We start from the raw sequence: 7,800 nt of genomic DNA on the forward strand, positions 1-7,800 counted from the left end.
TCTGGTAGCTGGCATGGCGGCTTGCTAGCATCTGTCGATGTGCTCTTACGCTCTTAGGAATGAGTCACTTAAAGCATATGGAGGACAAAAAGCTTAATGGAAGCGTTCTATGAGTGGGTGTAGCTTATTTCCTAGTTGAATTACTATGAGATCTGTCTGGGCAGTGTAGTTAGGAGACCCCACCATCAATATTTGAAGGTCTTTTCTTAGGTTAATCATGCTTGAGAAGGAATGGTCTCCAAGGCCTGAGACTAATAGAGTAAACTACCAGCATTCTCGGAACCCAGTAGAGGAAGGGGACTGGAGGCCTCACATTCCATATGTGGCATTTCCCTTAAGTCCATTGTGTTAGGTACAGTCTCTCATTCCTCCCCTAAGCCCTGAGTCCAGTGTCACTCTAGTTCATTCTCTCTACTCTTCTGGGGAGACAGAGTTAGAGATCTAACTGCATCCTATATGAACTTTGAGTCAATATTCCCATTTCCAGTCTCACAGTCACCCCATTCTCTTTATTCAGAGTGGTGCCTCCCATTCCTGAGATTTTCTGGTGATTCATGGCGCAAAGCTGTCTACTTCTGGATTTCAAATAGGCATTAGCCTTTTCTGGTCATTTAATCACTAATCAATTAAATGTCTAACTGCTTTTTTTTGCTAAGATGTTGTTGCATCTCTTTGTCCTTAGGAGTTTATGCATATTAAAAAGTTCCTTTACTGTACCATTAATGTGTTTTCAAGTAGGAGTGGGATCATCTCTAATTCATAATGTTTAATTCCGTGCTTTTATTTTACTTTATTTAATTTTTGAGCTAGGGTCTCCCACTGTCACCTAGGCTGGAGTGCAGTGGTGCAATCATAGCTTGTTGCAGCCTCAAACTCCTGAGCTCAGGTGACCCTCCTGTCTCAATGTCCTAATTAGCTAGGACTACAGGCGTGCACCACCATGCCCAGTTTATTTTTAAATTTTTTGTAGGGAGGATCTCACTATATTGCCCAGCTATTTTCTCTCTCTTTCATTTTTTTTAGAGACGGGGTTTCACCATGTTGGCCAGGCTGGTCTTGAACTCTTGATCTCATGATCCACCTGCCTCAGCCTCCCAAAGTGCTGGGATTACAGGTGTGAGCCACTGTGCCCAGCCCAGGCTATTTTCTTTGGAAGAGATCTTGCTATGTTGCCAGAGCTGTTCTCAAACTCCCAGCCTTAAGCAATCTTCCCTCCTTGGCCTCCCAAAATGCTGGGATTGCAGGTGGAGCCACCACACCTGACCTCTTTGTTTGTTTTAATTAGTATTTTCTTGTTCTATATTTATTCTGCACTTTCACACCTTAAACCTGTCATTTTGTTTTAGGTATCTATGGTAACAGTAATAGCTAACATTAAGCACTATTTGCCAGGCACTTTTCATGCAAAACTTGTATGGTACTTTCCATATAGTAGAGTACAGGTACTATACACTTATTTATTAATCACAGCAACTCTATTCAGTAGGTAGTAGATACTACTCATATGCTCACTTTACATATACCTAATAGATGGAGGACCCAAGATGGAAATCCAGAGCCTGTAGTGTTATACTAATCACTGTACTACTAGTAATGGCATATAGACTTTTCTTTAATCCATTAGAGTCTTTGTCCTTTAATGGGGGAATTTCAACCCATCACATTTATTGGGATAAATAATAGGGATGAATGTATTCTTACTCTCTGGGGTAAATTGTATTATTACTAGCAAATATTCACTCTCTTTTCCACCTAAGACAGGGTTATACTTCAATGCCTCACTGATGATGGGCTAGGACATGTGCTTTGCTTTAGCCAGCAGAGTGTGGATAGCCTCTCTCTCCTTGCACCTCTGCCATGAAAATAAGTATGTCTCAGTTAAGGGTGCTTTATCATTACAAGTCCTAGATTGAGAAAATACATGGAACAGACCTACATCTTGAGGCAGAAACATAGTCAACTCATGACTATCGAGTGATGTGAGCTGGAAATAAATTTTTACCATCATAGCTGCTTATTGATATTTTTGATTTTTTGTTGCTATGAGAAACTTAATTAATATATCATGTCATTTTATAACTCCCAGTTACCATCCTTTTTTGTTATATTTTTCTTTTTCTATCCTTGTTGAATTGATAACATTTCCTTTATTCCATTTTCTTTCTTTCCTTCTTTAATTTGGCAGGTATTTATAGCAATGCATTGCTATAAAGAGCTAACTGAGACTGGGTAATTTATGAAGAAAAGAGGTTTCATTGACTCAGAGCTCTGCAGGTTATACAGGAAGCATGGCTAGGGAGGCCTCAGGAAACTTACAATCATGGCAGAAGGTGAAGGGGAAGCAGGCACATCTTACATGGCCGGAGAAAGAGAAAAACAGAGCACAGGGAGGTGCTACACACTTTTAAACAACCAGACCTCATGAGAACTCACTCACTATCATGAGAACAGCAAGAGAGAAATCAGCCCCAATGATCCAGTCGCCTGCCTCCAGGCCCTTCCTCCAATGTTGGGGATTACAATTGGACATGAAATTTGGGCGGAGTCACAAATCTAAACCATATCATTATTTATTCTATTTCTAATTTTCTAGCAATTACCTTCAAATTATTAACAATATAATTATTACTCAACAGGTTTAAACTTAGATATTTTTAAAAACAGTTAGAGTAAATCAGTGTCTATATCTTGAAAAAGACAAGTCAGATTTACCCCAAATTTACCACTCCCATGTTGAAAATAGTTGGAATTTAACTCCAGAATATTAAGAAAATTATATTCCATTGTCTAACAACAATTTAATTTAAACTTTTGTTTTTATGGCCTTCTTGTTCATTCTTTTCTTTTGCATCCCTTATCTTCTAATTTCTATGATAATTTATTTTCTTTTGCTGGAATACATTCTGGAATATTATCTTGGAAAAGCCCTATGGGATGTAAACTTTAAAAATCTTTAATGTCAAAAAATGTCCTTTTTTTTCACATTAAAAAACTTTATATGCAGCTGAGTTTAACAACATCACATAAGAAAAGCATTGTATATTGCAAAACGTCTAACTGACTCTGCCACTTAAAGTATCTGTTCATAAAACCACACTAGCATGCCTCAGACACAGGCAATGTGGTTTACCAAAAGTTATAAAGAAATAGAAAAATGGGAATAAGGAAGAGAAGATTTTAGCCTCTGTTTTTACAGAAGCATTAAGAACATTTGAAAACCAGTGACCTGGAAAACAGAAAATGAAAGAAGCTTTTCTTCTTACTGCTGGTTGAAGAGACCTTTCTAAATTTCAGAGTGTTAAAATAATATATGCTACCTACCACAGGAAGTTGTTTAAAAGTTTACTTTTTGTGCTTTTACATTACTTTGAAAGATATCAGGACAGAGCTATAAAGAAAAGTAATATACTCCTATTATGTTTGATTTCCCAGATTAACTAGATTTTTATACATACAAATAATATATGCAAAATTTCAATGCATACTAATTACTAAGGGTAACTACTCAGTTACCCTAACTGAGTGGGTTCAAGACTGCTGTTTATAAACCTAACACTAAAAGTTCAAACTGAACAGTAAAACCAGTCAGTTTCATAAAGATATCTTTATTTTGACCTCCCACTTGAATGTTACTTTGGCTGGATATAAAATTTGAAGTTTGAAGTAACTTCCACTCAGAATTTTGAAGTTAATTTTTCCTTTTCTCTACCTTACGCTGATCTACTGTTTCCATGCTGATAGAATTGTCCTTTCTTTCTAAATAACCTGGTTGTTGAGGTTTTTTTTGTCTTCTGGAAGTTTTAAGTATTTGTCTTTATCCTTGGAGATTAAAAATTTAAGATGACACTTCTGGATTATTTTTCTTTTTTTTCTTGCTCAACACATAGTGGACTCTTAAATCTGAAAATTTATATTTTTCATCAGTTCTGAAAATTTTGCAATTATTTATTTGAATAATTCTTCCCCTCTTTTTTCTGTTATATTTAGAAGGCTTATAGGAAAAACGTTCAATTACCTGTCTTTCATGTCATTTGCTTTCTATCTCATAACTGTTTATCTTTTTTTTTGAGATGGAGTTTCACTCTTGTTACCCAGGCTGGAGTGCAATGGCGCGATCTCGGCTCACCACAACTTCTGCCTCCTGGGTTCAAGCAATTCTCCTGCCTCAGCCTCCCGAGTAGTTGGGACTACAGGCACGCGCCACCATGCCCAGCTAATTTTTGTATTTTTAGTAGAGACGGGGTTTCACCTTGTTGACCAGGATGGTGTCGATCTCTTGACATCGTGATCCACCCGCCTCGGCCTCCCAAAGTGCTGGGATTATAGGAGTGAGCCACCGCACCCGGCCCTGTTTATTTTTTAGTGCTATATTTAGGGAGACTTCCTGGGGTCGATTTTACACTTTTAGCTGAATACATCCTTCTATTCAGCCCAATTATGTAAATTTTTATTTCATCAATCATTAATCCCTTTATGCCTGAGGTTGCAATTTTTTTGAATTTTTGCAATAAAAAAATGACCTTGAGCAGTAGGATATAAATAACTCCCCCATGCTTAGCATTCCAATAATGGAACACTAGGCATAAATGATTTTGGGGTATTTTGGGTTTTTTTTTTGGAGATGGAGTCTTGCTCTGTAGCCAGGCTGGAGTGCAGTGGTACAATCTCAGCTCACTGCAACCTCCGCCTCCTGGATTCAAGCGATTCCCTTGCCTCAGCCTCCCGAGTAGCTGAGACTACAGGCACATGCCACCACACCCAGCTAATTTTTTGTATTTTAGTAGAAATGGGGTTTCACCATGTTGGCCAGGATGGTCTTGATTTCCTGACCTCATGATCTGCCCACCTTGACCTCCCAAAGTGCTGGGATTACAACTGTGAGTCACTGTGCCTGGCCATAAATGGTTTTTAATAGCTATTGGAGCTAGGATTCAAATCTAGAGCCCATCCTGTTAAACACTATGGTGCTAGTATATGGTTTCAAGACTTTTTTTCTTTTTTTTTTTTTGAGACGGAGTTTTGCTCTTGTTACCCAGACTGGAGTGCAATGGCGCAATCTCAGCTCACCGCAACCTCCGCCTCCTGGGTTCAGGCAATTCTCCTGCCTCAGCTTCCTGAGTAGGTGGGATTACAGGCACGCACCACCATGCCCATGTATTTTTAGTAGAGACAGGGTTTCACCATGTTGACCAGGATGGTCTCGATCTCTTGACCTCGTGATCCGCCTGCCTCGGCCTCCCAAAGTGCTGGGATTACAGGCGTGAGCCACTGCACCCGGCCGACTTTTTTTCTTTAAACCAATTAGTCTTTGTCCTTTAATGGAGGAATTTTAATTCCCCTACATTATGGGATAATTGATATGTATGAATGTACTTTACCATCTTGAACTAAGGATATGAAAACTTCTTAATTCTTCTCTAAGGATATCACTTATACTTTAAAGTATTGTTTTTCTTTCCTTTTAAGGTTATTTACTTTTTAAGGTTTTTTTTTTTTTTCTTTTGGATGATTTTGATGCCTTTCTTTTCTCAGTGTAGCTTTTCCACAAATACTAGGCTAATCTTGGCTATTTGTGTTTATGTTTGAGAGTCTTCTTCACTTGTCATTTAATGTTTTTTTTTAGATGGAGTCTCGCTCTGTCACCCAGGCTGGAATGCAGTGGCATGATCTTGGCTAACTGCAACCTCCACCTCCCAGGTTCAAGTGATTCTCCCACCTCAGCCTCTCAAGTAGCTGGACTACAGGCACCCGCCATCACAACTGGCTAATTTTTATATTTTTAGTAGAGATGGCGTTTCACCATGTTGTCCAGGCTGGTCTCGAACTCCTGACCTCAGGTGATCCACCCACCTGGGCCACCCAAAGGATTACAGGTGTGAGCCATCATGCCCAACCTCACTGAATGTTTTAATAAGAATAGTATGTCTCCTTCTGACTGTAGGGAAGGATCAGGATTTGAGATTAGGTTGGTATGCGTGGCTTGCCTTCTGAGTCTCCCTCCCTCCTGCAGTTTGTTACTTCCCTGGAGCCTGAGCCCATTACTCATTCTGTGGGTCTCCTGTGTGGGACCCCTAAGAGGGTCCTCCCCTTAGGAGAAGTATTCATTTCTTTTTTCTTTCTTTCTTTATTTTTTTAGAGATAGAGTCTCACTCTGTTGCCCAGGTTGGAGTAGAGTGGCACTATCTCTGCTCAAGGCAATCTCCGCCTCCCAGGTTCAAGCGATTCTCCTGCCTCTCAGCTTCTCAGGTAGCTGGGACTACAGGTGTGCACCACCACATCCAGCTAATTTTTGTATTTTTTAGTAGAGATGGGGTTTCACTATATGTTGGCCAGGCTGGTCTCAAACTCCTGATCTCAGGTGATCCACCTGCCTCAGCCTCTTAAAGTGCTGGGGTTACAGGCATGAGCCAGCACGCCTGGGCAGGAAAAGCATTCTTGTACTTTGGAAGCAAATACTGAATCAACTCTTTCCAATCCTTTCTTCTGTCCTCCAGTGTCCCTTTGAAGGTCCGGAGGTACTTCAGAGTCCATCTGTACCTTTCTTTAACCTCAACGTGGTAACTATTTCTCTTTTGAAAGCAGCTTAAAGGGTTTTAACTTGGGGACACACGCTGCTGTCACCACTGAATATGCACTGGAAAAGCAGGGGAAGGGAAAAGACCGTTCCCAATACACCTGTCTAACTAATTGCCCTAAAAATTGCTTGAAAGTCCAGGCCTGTTCTTTGTAATCATATATGCGGTGTAGAGAAAGTTATAACCACTCTTATGGCCCTGAATTTCTAACAGGATTTTTCTTGTTCTTGTTTTGCCACCATTGCAGGCCTCTGTCTTCTACGAATTCCTCAAATTTCTGGACCATGGAAGATTCTTTCTTGAATTTTCTGTTCTGTTTTTCTGTTTAATTTTTTCCTTAATGGAGAGAAAGGGATAGAGCATGTCTTCAGTTCTTTAGTTAGCCAACTTGATTCAGCAGTCTCTACTTTATTCTTAAAAACACGTCATTTGTCTCAAAGACAAATGGTGCTTGGCCCAACCAGTTAACTCCCTTTCCTGAGTTCTTGGTACGCCCTCCATGTAAGTTTCACCTTTTCACTTGCCCTCCTCCCTGAACCCACCTTTTCCTTGACTCAGGTGTGCAGAGCTGTCAAGTAGTTTACTTTCTCCTATACAGAATATCATCTAAGAAACTAATTTCCATTAAAATGTTAGGAATTTAATATACTTTCCCTACCAGTGATATGTATACTTTGAAGGATGGTGAATGAAGGAAAATAACACTCACGCTAAGGGTTAAATTAGCAATAATGGCATTTCAGATATTTCAGAGGGAGAGGTCTTCAATATCAATTTCAGACAACCGTCACTTTGCCTATTCATAAAGATAGCCTTGCCTTCTACAGATGGGATCCTTCAGCAGCTCTGGTCAAAGCTATAATGAGAACTGCTGACAGTCATTTTCTTTTCCTCCTTAGTCCTTTGTAATCAATGATGACGAGGCTATTTTGAAAAAAAATCAGCAGAGTCCCCTGGATAATTGTTGGGGGTGGCCTGTTGTATAGTTATAAATGGCACCTTTGGGAGGGTACAGGCTATGGTGAAGGTGTGCAAAGGAGGACTTTCACTTACACATCAGTGTCTTCAGACTTTTGTCCAGAAATGGCACAAAGATGTCAGTTTTCACATGCATCTCTGCCTCCTTTGTGATCTGCCATCATAGTAATTTGCCTAGTTTCCAGGAAGAAGGTAATCCCACTCTATACACCTGTGGCTGGGAGGATTAGTCAACACTGAAGTCATC

The sequence above is a fragment of the Aotus nancymaae genome, unplaced genomic scaffold, assembly GCF_030222135.1.
Source record: "Aotus nancymaae isolate 86718 unplaced genomic scaffold, 86718_ANA_hifiasm-v0.15.2.pri h1tg000131l, whole genome shotgun sequence".
Classification (NCBI taxonomy): Eukaryota; Metazoa; Chordata; class Mammalia; order Primates; family Aotidae; genus Aotus; species Aotus nancymaae.